Here is a 15,173-nt window from a genome sequence, read left to right on the forward strand (position 1 = left end):
TATGTTTGACTGTTTGAATCTGTCAGAAACACAAATACAAAACTAATTATAATGGGTCTTAAAATAATGCACATAAAATATAGAAATGGGAAGTTACTGAAACGTAAAAGGTTTGCCTGTTTAAATGGTTTAAACGGCCAATTAACTGGGTTTATAAAATGTACAGTTATATATTTATATATTAGATTGTATAAATTATAACATGTAGAATGTATGTGAGTGTTACTGATTTTATATTCCAGTTTCTTCTAAATTTGTCATCAGAACCATGTATGCATTGCATATGTGAGGGTTTGAGCGAGTCTGTAGTAACGCTCCCTGATGTGGTCTTTTTCTTCCTTTCATTTCCATCTGGAGTCACCACATAGACACAATCAGCACTGGATCGATTTAAGGTCAGAGTCAATGGCATCAGGGACTTGGCCTTTGTAAATTAAGATTTTATTTCTGTATAGGGAATACAAAAAAGGTCTTATTAGATAGATGAATCTTAACCAAGGGGTTGGAGGACAGTCAGCATGTAAAATATAATGCCCAGGGGATGATCATTCTGAAAATAGTGGCCAGAAACGAATATCCTTGTGATTCTGAACTGAGGTATGCTCTCCAGAATCGTGCCACCAGTTGGACAGTTTACGACAGTTGGACTTTTTTACAACCTGGAATGTCAATGCATTTATATGGTATGTTTTCCCCTTTGATTCACACAACCTACTCAACACTTGAAAGAGGCAATCATGTTATGTTACTTAGGGAGTGTTGATGGACAATAATCTTCAAGTCATGCTACAAATTTCTGATTGTATTTATGTCTGGGTTCTGACTGGGCCACTCATTTACCTGTTTGTTCCTCAGCCACTCAGGTATAGCTTTGGGTTGTTATCATGCTGAAACATAAACTTTGGTCACCGTTTCAGCTTACTTTTTCTCAAGGAATTTCCCCTTCTATCCTGACAACTGCCCCAGTCCCTGCCAATAACATCCCCATAACATAACATGACCAGGTGTGCTCATCAGGATTGTGCAATATTCTCCTATTCTTCTTGGCAATATTGTTCAATCTCTGTTGGATAGACATCAATCTTCAAGTCTTGCCACAGATTCCCAATCGAATTCAAGTCACTCTGGGACATTCATTTTCTAGTTTTTAAGCTACTCCTGTGTCGCTTTGGCTGTGTGCTTGGGGTCATTGTCCCGCTCAAAGGTGAATCTTTATCCCAGTCTTAGGTCTTTTGCAGACTGAAGAAGGTTTTACAGAAAGTCTATCTGTACGATTGAAACTGGACGATCGTAAAATAGGATAGACTTCAGTTATTTTAATAATTTTATGAACTGTAAGACATTTGGTGCTTAAGAAAAATAATACAAGCACTGATTGGCTTACTTCCCGCTGTTGACCACGGTCTGGGCCTTGGATGTACTTTCCTCATTGGTGGATCCCTCATGGGCTAGATACATCAGGTAGCTGTCAGTGGATTTACGACCTAGTGTCGTCTTTGATGGTGACATGCAATGGGGGCGATTGACACCTTCCAGAACAGAATCTTAGATTTTAGAAAGTGTCAGTCTGGCTGAAGTGCCATCTCCTGAATGATGGCCTTTTATCAAGATGTCTATATCTCCCCTAAACTGTGGACTTTAGAGACAGTACATCTTTGATGCATTTTATGATCTGCTAGAACTGCCCAGAGATCTGGTCACTGCACTGTTTAGCATACATCTTCATATATTTTTTGATGTGTATTTATTCATATAAACACATGAAACACACTTTATATGAAACTTTATTCTATATATTGAATTCATATAAAATACAAAAGATGTGTTGCTGTTTATATGAGTAATTGGGTTTTACTTTGTTAATCTCCCTGATGGTTCTAATTCCTGAAGTTCTAAATTGCTATTATGCTCACATTATATTATTTCATCATATGCCTTTCCATATTGTCTAGTTCTGCCTGTCTGCTTCATACCAGGCTGAAATAGCATTTTGTTCAATGCTTTCCGTATTTTCTCCAAAGAGCAACCTTTTAGTTCCTTTTTGGTTGACTGGTTGTAAACGATTGAATGCGCATTGTCCCCAAGGACTTCTCTGAAACAAGATAATCTATAGCGCAAGAGGTTTTTAATCCTGGTGAGTGAAACTTTTAATAAATAAATAAGTAAGGTCAAAAGGCACTGTGACATTTTGCTGACATACGTTTATATGGAACTTAATAATGGGAGAAGTCGTAGCCGAGACTGATTTCCAGATGAATGCTGGCAGAATTGAGAATTTTACATACAGCCCCACACGCTATGATTGACGTCTTGTGAGAAATCAAAGTCTGCAGAGTTGAATTGTATTATTATTGGTTATGAAAAAACTACTCCTGTAAATGTAACTACATGACTGGAATCTTAATTCTATACATTACAAATGCATAAGAGTTGTTTTTAATTTTAGTCATTGAAACCAAGAAAATCTTTGTTAAAGTTGATAACTTTTCTTGATTGATTGGGATTTTATTATGTGCAATTAACAGAATCGTTGAACCATGAAAGGCACATAATTTTTATTTGTACACTTTAGTTGTGAATGAAGATGTGTGTGTGTGTGTGTGTGTGTGTGTATATATATATATATATATATTAAAATAAAATAAAAATAAAAACTTTTCCTGTGATCATTATGATTTCTAAGTGAGGGCCTTAGTGAACAATACTTGATATTCTCTGAAATCTCAGCTGTCAAGTGCTAAGTCCACATAAAAGGAGTCATGGCCAACTGTGACCAGGATTTCCCCCACTATGTGGTGTGTGATTGCCTGGGTGCTACCAGATCTGGGCTTGAAATTTAACAAGGTTTCCTCCGCTTCTTGGTTTACCAGGCACCGCAGAGCAAGGCGCAAATTCTCGAAGAAAGAGAAAGAGTAAAGTCAGCCTACCCTTTCAGCACATATTTTATTTTGGTTTGGCAGAGGATAAAAAGAAAGGCAACATACACATGGTTCATGCATAGATGAAGGCAAATTGCTTCAACACGTATAAAAAAAAATGATATAAAAAGAAATAGTTGCTTGTAAGTTTGGAGCTTATCCCAATTTCTGTTATATCAGGCGGATTGATAGTTCACGACTCCCCCTAAATGGGATGCCAGACCAACTTGATGTCTTTTGCCCAACTTTAATCAAATCGAATTACTGACGGAGGAATTCAAAGGGAGTTTCTGCTTGCTTGTCTACAGAGATTACATTACAAATTATTGTTTTGCACAGAGTGTCTGATGTTCTCGATAAGAATGGCATTTTGGTGTAGAATGTGCACTTCGTGTATTCCTGCACGGTTGATCTGGTATTTGGTTGTCATAGCCAAAAGATGAGCTGTGTTGGACAAGCAGTAGCTTTACGTGGTTCTAACTCATGTTTGAATACACAGTGGAAACGGGGCGAACGTTTGAGCAGTAGGCAGTAAGGATGCAAAAACAAGGTGGGAAAGTTTATGCAAGAACAAAAGATGTTCCGTAATAAAGAATCTTGCAGACGTGTGTTCAGTAAAGGCTGCTTTGGCTTTCGATGTTTTGCAACCACCCTTATGCACTTTTCAGTGGGGAAAAGGGAGGAGTTAAGAATGAATAAATAAATACATAAAACAGCAGACAAACCAACTTATTTATACAGACATAAAGTGAGTATCATTGTGACAGCCTGAATTACCTATCCCACAAAATAAATTGAAGAATTACAGCATTCCTTATTTCCTTACATTACAACACAAAGTTCATTGCCTCGTATTCAAGTTGACCGTAATCTTGTCGAGCAGCTATTCAGGAATTTCTCTCACTACTTAGATGACTCAAATGTTCTGAAAAAAATTAACTGTAAGGCATTGTGAAGTCCAGCCGCAGTTTAAAAAGAAAAGACAGAGACCATGCATGTAGGCAGCTCTAGACTAACTTCAAAGCTTACGAAAAGCAGATTGCTTTGTCGAGGCGGCAGCGGTGTCTTCGGAGTAATCCGTCTCTCCCCGCGTCACATTTATTAATATCACTGTGTGAAGTGGAGCTGCTTATGCAATGCATTGCTGACTGAGACCATCAGATCTCGCATTTATCTCGTGCGGATTCTGTAGGCTTTGCGTTAGGGGTGCAATCAGCATGCTCGGCCTCAGTGTAGGGTTGGGATAAGCAAAAGAGAAAACAAATTAGAGGAAGGCTCGTTGGCTGGGCATTTTCAATTCTCCCCGTGCTGACAGGTTTATATGAAGTCAAGATTAAATGGGAGACACAGAGATTAAGAAAAGCACCCCTCCCCCAAATATCTCCTCTCCTCCTGAGTGCCTGCTCATGACAGAGTGTCTAATATAGTGCGTCTGCAAAGGAGTGGCGAGTGACTGGCAGGCCGGGAAGTCCAAGCCGACAGATGATGTGTGATTCCACTGAATTGGCATTCTCTCTCATAATGAAATGCAGTGTACTGAAACAAGCTAGTCACACATGGATCACAATCCCCCCCCCCACCCCTCTCTACCAATCCCCCTTTTGGGGAACATGCAGCTGAGGTGCTGACTTGGATCATTTGCATTTAAAATGTCAGAAGTCGGCATTTACGTGAAATTAGAGTTCCTGTTCAAGTCGCATCAATCAATAATGAAAGGAATATAGAAGTAAACTAATAAATGTTTACCTTAAAAGGAGAATCCAGTGCAATAAAATTGGACATAAACATAAGAGTATGGAAAAGCAACCAATTCACCAACTATGTGGAAATGTGCATCTGTTTATTAGAAAGTCTGGGTGCAAAAGGTAAAGGTGATGTTTGACCTTCATTGCATTTGCTTCATTGGCTTTATTGAATGTTAATGGCTGATTATGCATGATTTTGTTGCAACTGCTATGCCAAAGGCTGACACTAGGATTGTTCCTACACTAAAACATGTTCTTTTTCTGTTATTACATTGTATATTGTGTGATAGGTCACTTATAATTGTAGATGTTCCGGAGTAGGAATTGAATTTGAATGAAAGAAACGTGAAAGAAACTGCTTATGCTTGGCAGAAAAAAAATAATAATCTGAAAACAAATTTCTAAATGGGCAGGTGAGTGTTCTATAATGGCATGTGAGAGTTAATAATATATCTGTTGGCGGTCGGCACAAAAGCTTTTGCTGGATGAGGTATAGATTATCATAACAGTGGGGCTCCAAAAGAGACTGCATTTGTTATAAGCTCACTTTGCCTTTCAGATATAAAAGAAAAAGAAAGAAAAAAAATTGGGAGTCTTTTTACTAAATGAGATAGGCTTTCACATGCAGTAAGGGTACAATTTAGTATCGACTTAATTATGTGTTTTATTCAAATTTCACTGCTGCCCTGCAGGGTACATGAAACAGGTGACTGATAAAGGGTTTGCAGATTTAACAAAATAATGGTGCTGGTGTCAACAGATTTTAGTCGCCAAGAAAAAAAAAAACCACATACATATATATATATATATTTATTGCGTACTTTTACATCAAATTTGCAACTAGATCGCTGTCATTAAACATGCATGATTACACATGTGAGAAAAGTAGAAATCTCAAAATCAGCAGCCAATATTGAGCATAATTCCATGAGCGCTGCATCCGGTATAGAAAATTGCTGATGTGATGTCATATTTTCAATAAATGAGGTCTTAACTACATACACAGATGCATACAAGGCGTATTGGCAAAAATCTGTAATCATCTGGCTTCCTGTTAAGATTAAATTGGTCAACTTTGGAATGCCACTGTGTGGAAATCTATTGAATACTGCATAACATTGTATCAACATTGCTTAACTGCTCTTTGATGAACATCTGATCCTTTCATTTTTTTAATGTAATTGTTTATTTTGGTGTCATGATTTTCTTCTAGTCACATTTCCAATCTGCAGCCTTACTGTTTTTAAGGAGATTAAATTACAGACTACTGGATCAAAATGCAAAAATCGTACTTGCTCGCATCCAGTGAAGAAATACAAATACAGCTGTTTTGCGTTCTAGGAGATTCGTAACAGATTTTCTCACTTCAGCAGCGGGACAGATTCCTTGTGATTTTCCAGGAGGGAGAAGTCATTTACGCCAGTGCTAATTTTGAGGTTTATCTGAGGGTGGAAGATGAAGAAAGGATTAGCCGTGAAAGATGGGTTCCTTTGCTTGCTGGGAGTAAATGTATGGGCTCATGCAGCACATTAATTGCTAAAGTTCAGCTTCTCTATCCAAGACAAATACCCGCACGTTGGAAGCTGACACTTGTATTTGTCAAACCCTTTAGATGTTCCAAATACAAAGTGAACGCTTGAGAAACAAAAGCTCCCCCCCATCCCTCCCCTATTTCTTTTCAGTTTCAGGCACTTGGCTTTTGCTAGCATGTGCTTTTCGTTTAAGGTGACACTCAGTACATCTGCCCTTTTGGTTTAAATACACCTAGTTCTCTTTTTTGGAGGACCTAGAAATTCCTTCAGTAATGGGCATATTCTTAATTGTCTCATATGAACCACTAAATGCTTGCTTTCCTTTGCATACTTGAAACTGGAGTCTCTTGTGACAATATAGACCAGAGCATGATGGTGGAAATGACACATTACATTCAGAAAAGTTGTGTGCCAACAAATGTTGTTTTCTTTGGTTTCTGAGTGCCGAATAACCTCACAGTTCAACACCTGCAGACAAACACATGAAGGATTGATAGACCACACGATGGCAACGAATCCAGAGGCTAGATCATTTCACAATTAAATTGTTAGGCCGGAGTGGCATCATGAGGCAGGAGATAAAATCTTAGACTGCAATAAGTTGGTACTTTATCACCTGGCGAGAAGTAAAGTCTTGATAGATTACTCTCCTTTGACCTGTGCAGAAAGATTAACAGAGCTCTCATGGATGCTGCGTAGGGTGGCTTACAAACTCTCTGCAGATACAGGGAGCTGGGGAACATCAAGAGATTGATCATACGACGCGACCCCTCTGTTTTAAATTAGTTTTCAGTCATACCTCTGTATTATGCTCTTACCTTGAAGCTGGTTGGATATGTCTCGCATGGTAACAAAAATCCTGATGCTGTACAGACTTGTGTAGATATCTGAGACAGGGTTGTTGTATTCTAGGATATCTATCAGCAAAATGGTTTGCAGAGCCAAAGAGAAGAATAGAAATGCAATGATCAGAAATGTTTCTTTGGCATCTCAGTGATGTGCTTAACAGAGATTCTCTCTCTTCTCTCTCTCTCTCTCTCTTATGTGTATAGTATGCCTTTTACAGTCAAATTGCAATCAGACACAAAACACTCATCTTTAAAATTACATTTGAAAGAGAGTGGTGTCCTTTTAACCCCCCGATTGACCCTTGACTCTTAAAGTATTATGCTTGATTACATTTTCTTTCCATAACTGAAATTTCTCAGATTAACTGAATTGCCTATAGGCATTCGCTAACCATTTTCCATTATGACTGACCTGCTATTAATCTTTTAATTTGGAGATGATGTATCATAGCAATTTGAAATATATCAAACCCCAAGTAAACAAATGCTTTACGTGTAAAATGAGGTCAATTCCTATTGGGAATTATTGTCTAGCAAGACCTACATGAGTTGGATCATTTAAATAGGCATTTGAAGATACAGCTCCCATGTATGGCATTACATTTCTATTGAAAAATCTGTTTAACTCATTTTGTTATAGAAACAATGTTTTAATGTTCTAGTAATAAAAGCAAAGCCCCAGTGTATAAGAGCTCACAATCCAGATGAAAAGCTGACAGAAAAGGTGAGTCTGAACCTGCAGGCAGAATTGTATATGATGTGGGTTTCTGATTGGATTTCTCGCTGTCTGGCAAAACCCCAGCCAGAGGGCAGGGTGTGTGTCTAGCCTGCAGATCACTAGTTGAATCCATATTTTGCCAATTGTGGCCAGGAGCCCTCAGTAATGAAGCCAACTTGGCCATGTTGCAGGCTGGGTGGGAACAAGTCCAGGCTTTATCCTGGGGATCTGTGACCATCATCCAGTTGGCACGAGGGCTACGCGGTTTGCTTTCCAAACGTGTAGGGGGTAAAAAAAATGCAGCCGACTTGACTGGGCATATGTCTCTGAGGACAACATTCTGCTCTCTTCAACTGTGTCTGCTTCTGAGTGAGGGGTGACGTTGTAGTTCTGCGTAGGATCTGTCTTTGAAGCTGCAGACATAATGATTGACAGTTCAAGTATCTGGAATATTACTTAGACTAGTGTTCAACAACTGATGTATATTTACAGAGTTCTATGTACCTTGTTAATAAAACAATCTGTAATCCAAAACAATACCCAGTAACTTAATCAGATTACTTTTTGATTACTTTTGAGAAATAATTAACACAAATAAATCTCACAACAGACGTTAAGATCAGTAAGTAGAACTGTAAGTAGATCAGTGAGTATATATTTTCTATATTTAATGTACTATCAGTTTAAAAATGGATGGATGATTGTTGTGTTTTTTGTACCTGTTCATCTATTCCAAATCTATTCAGCCAATTTTTTTTTTTTTTTTTTTTTAATTTGTATTTGTTTGGAGGAGTGTCATATATAAGTCATGCATAATATAAGACTCTTAATCAGAATGTGATGATCGGCACACATTCTTGTGCAAACTCTTCACTTTGAATCCAGGAAGACAAACACACTGTGACCCAGTAAAAGGACTGTATGCAAACACACCATTTGTCCCACAATTGATTTTCCATTCACACTCATTTATCTTGTGTGAATTTCATCGTCAAAGTGTTTGGATATTTATGCATCTCTGCCATTGTGATTATTGTTAATCTTTTTAATTAAAATATATATATATATATATATATATATATATATATATATATATATATATATATATATATTGAATCATTATTGTAAAAAGAACATTTTACTTACAGACGGTGTGCCGAAGTGTATTTCCTACAGATAGATTTCTATGTATGTAATATTGCTGAAACCCCTTAAAATAAGAAATTTCAATGATGCAAAATAGATATTAACTCCCCATCCCCAGGCATAATGAAAATGCAGTTAATTGCTTTCAATCATTAACAATTAATCTACTGTAAGTGGGTGTTTTATTACATAATGTAGCTATATCCTTCTAGAAAGAGGTAGAAATAGAACAAGCCTAAAGATAACTAGTTATTTTAAGGGAGAATGTTTAACAAATTCAGAAAAAAATAAATCAAGCTGTAGGCTACATAAAATGCATTTCCTGCTAACTCCTGCCACCTGGCACATTTCTGCCACCCCGCAATAAAGAATTAGTGGGTAGAATCCTGAATTACCTATAGCTGACTTTGATTTAATAGGAATAAACATGTCATCATGCACCTAATTAGACACTAAAGAGACTAAACTTTCTTCCTCCAAACGACTGCTTGATACTGATCTCACCATAAATATTTGTATTTTGTTTTCCAAGTGTACTGACTGATGTAATGATGAAATTCCTCAAACCCTGCACATGGCTCTTTCATCTCACTGTTTTGCAAGGATGTATTTCTTTGTGTATTGTATTTTTTTTTGTCTGTCTAATATCAGTAGGAATCTGTAAAAGGTTTTTATTCCGTGAAAAACACTTCTTGCACTTTCCAATTTTCCCCTTCTTTCATTCATAAATATAAATAAAAAAGAGCCCCCAAACACTATAAAGTATTTGTAAAGTACATATCACATTTTTTTTTTTTTAAAGTTCTGTTTTTGACATCTGATTCTCCAATAAAAAAAATAAGTAGTCAGTGTCTCCATGTGATGAAAGCGGAGTATGTGGAAGCCTTTTTAATGTCTTCCCACACAGCAGTGATGATTGAGTGCTCGTTAGCTAGCCTTCATATCAATAAATGCAACGTTGCAAAATACTACAAGTGGACCACTACAGATTCTGCAGTTGACCTACTCGAGTCTTGTGGCTTTTCCTGTGCATTATCAGAAAGTAATCCTCAATGACCTATTTCTTTTGTAAATATCTGCTTTCAGAAGACTAATCTTACCCGAGTAACTGTAACATGATACAGTAATTAACATTTTGTAATCTGAACACATAAAAGGAGTTGCTACCCTACAATTACTATATAATATGCACAATTGCTAACAACATTGAAGTCGATTACTTGCCCTGATAGGATTTTATTTCTGCCCGATGTTTTGTGCTATTCACTATCAATATTGCTACTTAAAACTACGGGACATATCTGCGGTCTTGTGGGTGGATTTAGTAAGCAGCTCAAAAGAGTTGAAGTGTCAGCTACACATCGATATGCTACCTCTCCTTATATGAAAATCTTAATATTTAGTATCCTTTAATATATTCTTCTTCAGTTCAAGGTCTTTTGGGTAGTCATGTAATTCTACATAAGACTGTTTTGGTTTAGAATTAAAGCACTGAAATATCCTGCAAGCCTTTCTATAATTGTTTAGTGCCATTTCTCCTGTATCTTGTAGATTATGTAGATGGAATGTGTAGAGGTATAGATGTATAAATATGAAATTTTGTACAATTCCCACAACTTAGTCATGACATGACATTGGTGGAAGACATAAACTCAGATTTGGTAAACCATGACCTACAAACTTACTAAAAAAAATCCTTTCCATTTGTACATAAGATGAGAGAGGATCAAATCAGAATAGCAGGCCTGAAAACACAAGCATGCCTATATACGAGGTTTTTATTTTCTCTCGATAAAGATTTTGAATGGGTTTTTATAGAGTTAAAAATTTAACAAAGTAAATAAATCTGAAATAAATTACGCTTGTACCAATTTGTGTGAATCATTTCCCTCTCCAAATAGATTTTTTTGCTCAAGCCTCGTTACCTCCCAATATCAGACATTTGCTTCATCTCATGAATGTTGTTAATAATAAATTCCTTACCAGTGCCTTCTGCATAATGCTCCACTGATTGAGTCCCCATCTTTTCACCTCAGGCTTCCATTCAAAACTCAGTCCTACAAATGGATTGTGCTAGTTTTATCTGCATCTTCACCCATTTTCGTAATTAATTGAAAGGAAGGATACGTCCAGATATTATGCTAGTTTTCATTTCCTAGGCAGTAAGACCCCCAACCCACACACTTGCACTTGGGCGGCAGACAAAGTCATCCAGAGTGCTCTGAAAACACAGTTCACAAATCACAGTAGCATGTCATGGAAAAGTACTCCTGAGACTGAGAGCTTAGAGATCAATACTTTTCATGTATTGCAGGGGTGGCAGTAGTCGTTACTGCCTTTTGTCTCCAAAACAGCAATTCTGGTACCTCCATAATGATAAAACCCATATATTTCCTGTTCTACGTGTTCTACGTGCTTATTTTCATGCCTGATAAAATCATGTTTCTACATATTTAATGTCTGTTCTCGCAGTGGCTTTTGTTTATCATCAAATACCCGTTGTGGAAAAAAAAAAAATGACATTGGTTGCTAAACACATTTTGAAAGCACAGATTACTGCGGGAGGTGTGTTTTTAATTGAAGTTGGGATTTTTCCACATGCGTTTAATTTTAATGAGGCATTTTAGTTTGTTTACTTAATATCACCTTTGTGTGCATTCGGCCAATTTGTTTGCGGCCTCCGTTGCTGACAGCGCGCATGATTAAACCAGGCTTCCTGCACATGTCGGCTTTCAGGTGTCCTTATACCTCAAAGCAGTTCGAGCAGCGTGCTATCATGCTATTCCCCACTGGCTTATTATCATCATATTTGCAATTCAGATTTGTTTGAAGACTTCTGAAAATTTTAAGCACACTGGAGAGAGTTGAGATTAATGATCATCTAGAGGTTCACATCTGACATGAACCATGTTCCACGTTTAATACAAATTGCAAATAAGGCTTGCCTCCGAGTCTAAATGTCACCTTTTAAAGTGCACTTTGCTGGAAAGTTCTGTCAGGTATTCATAAATGAGATAAGAACACCGTTTTTTAACTGCACATTTGCAAAAGAAAAGAGAAAAAGACGAGAGATGTTTCCTCCCCCCACCTTTAAAAAAAAAAAAAAAAAAGAAATCCATTAGATTTTACAATAGTCCCAATTGGAATCTTTCCTAAATTCTTAATTGGAAAGTAGAAAGCCCCAAAGACGGTTGTAGACCCAAGTTGCCTAGCAACCCTCAGCAGGTAACAGTATCCAGCTGTATCTGTCCCGAATCTTTCCTGAGCGTGTCCTTAATGCTCTTTTCACTAATCTTTAACTAGGCTTCCGAGCTACAGCCAGCCTTTTTAGTCCCTAATTGTTAGGTGACAGCAGCCTGCTCAGTTATTATATTGTCCCAAATGTAATGCTATGAAGACATGCAATTGAAAGTCCTTTTAGAGAGTAAGGAATCAAAAGTGCATGTACTAAATAGTCCACAAATAACAGCGTGATAGAAAATATTCTAGAGGCAGATCTACCTTCATAGCTGAGCATATGACCCACTGTGATATGTGCAGAATGGGATCAGCAGAGTTTCAACGTTGTAGTTTAATGAATGTGATTTGAAGAGAGAATGATGGTTGTAGGGCTATTTCAATAACGCAGTAATAGATTGCAAAGGCCGAGTAGATATTTTCGGGTAGGAATTATTTTCACGGAGCTGCAATTGTAGCACGGTAGAAAATCACTTCATAGTCAATCTAGTCAGACAGTCGGCTTTGCTTGTCAGTCATTTCTAGGATCATACATGCCAGCCTCCCCGATTCTGGGATACGTCGTGTCAAGTTTAAGTGTTATGTGGATGATTGACTATTTGCTCTGGTTTCAGGTTCTATTCTTTCACGGACCTCTAGACCAGTGGCATAGACATGCCCATCTCTCCGTGTTGCGTTTTTGGGCCTGGCAGTTCAGGCCATGCTCGATCCCCACCCCGTGCGCTAGAGCAATCATCACAGCTAGCACAGGTCTGTCCACGCCTGTCTTGACAACATCCCAAGCCCTTTGGGTAGTATTCTCTTTTTCAGATAACCGGGTTTGCATTCTCAACCTATCGTTATTTGCGTTTTTGTACGATCAAGTTCATTAAAACACTGTCATTATTAAGTTATTTAATACTTTTCTTGTTACAGAACTATCCTTTTCACAGTAGCGAATTACTGATGTTTTATTCATTTGTTAACTGTAGATCTTTAAAATGCAGGTTACCAATTGATTCCACTTGAATAGTAGATCAAACAACAATAAGCTCTGCTGTCATAAATTATAAATAATGGCTGCACACTCATTTGCTGTAGTTATTTTTAAAAAACTCAGTCAAAGTAAAGCCCTGTCAGTTTTATGGCTATAAAGATGTATTAATTCAAAAAGGGGTTGAATTCTGACCTAAACACATCTTGCCTTCTGAATGATAAGACAGAATCCAGACTCATTTGTCATGCGGCAAATGCCATTTGGACAAAATAATGTGACTTTTGATTGAGTTAAAAGAATCATAATTAAGGTTTAAAGCTCAGCTGGGACTCTGTATGAAATAAATAAATAAATAAAGATGTCTAAAGTAATTATCTTTTTTTTTCTTTAGTGTGTCTCGAAATCGCAGTAGAGTAGAGAAGGACAAGTGAAAAAAAGGCACTTTATCACCTGTCACAAGGACAACCACCTTGTCTGCTGAGTGACTGATTGGTTACATCAGATAATGGTTTCTGCATGGCCAGTTTCAGGCCTTTACATGTGGGTGGGATATTGAGTGATGCTCAAGTCTGCTCTTTTTTTTTTTTTTTGTATAATTTCACACCTACGCCCACACTCCATGTATTTGAGCAAAGGAAAATGGGCACTTTTAGCAGGCGCTTTTCTCATCTTTTACCTGTTAAATGTCTATAGTTGCTTTGCTAAACTTGATGGTCAGGTGTATCATTTGTGTCCGGCTCCACACTACTACTTACTTCACATATTTCTGCGTCGTGGCATTGATGGGTAGATCTGGAGATGGGTTCTCAGTGTAATGACTTACTTTAAGCACTCCCTGGAGGTATTAAAAAACGGTCTCTCGAAAAGAAAAAACACACTTGGCAACAGCCTCTCTCTCTCTCTCCCACACTAGCACAGCAACTCCATCTCCTGATGCTCTGACAACCAATTCAAGATTTCAGATCCATACACACAGTCTTCCAACTATTCTGCAGACGGAAATGGCTTTCTCATTAATGGTGGTATATATATTATATAACTGTGCTCCTGTGTATTGACTATGAACGTTTCTAGAAGAGGAATTCATATCTGTGGAGAAGTAAAGGCAAATATAGATGATTCATGCATCTGCAATTGAAGATGTTTTCCCTTGCTTTTTTAAGGTTGCTCTTTTACATGACATACTTTACAGAATGTGTTTTAATTACGTTCTACACACTTTGCCTACATTGTGCTCAAGCTGCCCATTTTCACAGTGAATCAAGAGTAGATCGACACTGTGTCACCTAAGGTGTCTTTCTGTGAATAAGGGGATTACCAAAAACAGGCCTCATTTACAATCTCCTAACAATCTAAACCTAAATCAATCTAAAGTCGTACTTGTTTGATTGATTTGTAATCCATACCCACAGTGTAATTTTTCTGACATTCAGGTGAAAAACATATTGCTTAAGAAGTAGATTCATTTAAAAAACGAATTGTAACAATAAGCCAAATGTTTAACCGACTAAAATCTTGTTTGGCACATTGTAAATAAATAAATACATACAGACATACATGCATATATACATGAATAAATAAACAAATGAATACATAAATAATCATGTAAATTAATTTCACTGATCACATGAAAAAAATGTATGGTCTCAGTTTAATCCCACTGTGGACATTAGTCATATTCTTAAACCTATGACTTAACTTCTCAGACTTGTCAGAGGTGCATGACTGAATTGCATGGATGATTTAGCGTAGTTTCTTTCATGAGCGCTAAGAACCCAAGATAAAAAAATTGTCTATTAAAATAAGTGAACGCTTATTAAGCATAATCAATTCTAGAATGCCCTCTTTGTTATGAAACCACAGTGAAGACTTTTAAACAGACGAAGATCAACCCACCCTGTTTTCTTTCAGTGCAATAGCACAAAGCACTTCTTATGTTCCTTGTGCTTTTTAGTTATCCAACAGTGAATAGCTATTGTAACAGCTGTGCAACTGTGTGCAAGGGGAAGGGTTAACTTCATAACTAGGTAAGGAGTGGTGTGATTCTCCTTTT

General features: G+C 37.3%; 1 long non-coding RNA gene across 2 annotated transcripts; it reads right to left on the bottom strand.

Annotated features, from left to right (window-relative positions):
• Positions 1–5,458: 5,458 nt before the first annotated feature.
• LOC136713977 (uncharacterized) lies at positions 5,459–11,255 on the bottom strand. 2 transcript variants are annotated; one of them, XR_010804998.1, is made up of 4 exons: positions 10,891–11,255; positions 7,780–8,174; positions 7,014–7,112; positions 5,459–6,105 (listed from the first exon to the last, which is right to left on the bottom strand). It is a non-coding gene; the product is annotated as an uncharacterized LOC136713977 (long non-coding RNA). The 2 variants fall into 2 exon arrangements; XR_010804999.1 differs by lacking the exon at positions 7,780–8,174 and having other exon boundaries at positions 10,891–11,252.
• Between the last annotated feature and the right edge of the window lie 3,918 nt (positions 11,256–15,173).

Source organism: Amia ocellicauda, chromosome 18 (genome assembly GCF_036373705.1).
Source record: "Amia ocellicauda isolate fAmiCal2 chromosome 18, fAmiCal2.hap1, whole genome shotgun sequence".
NCBI lineage: Eukaryota > Metazoa > Chordata > Actinopteri > Amiiformes > Amiidae > Amia > Amia ocellicauda.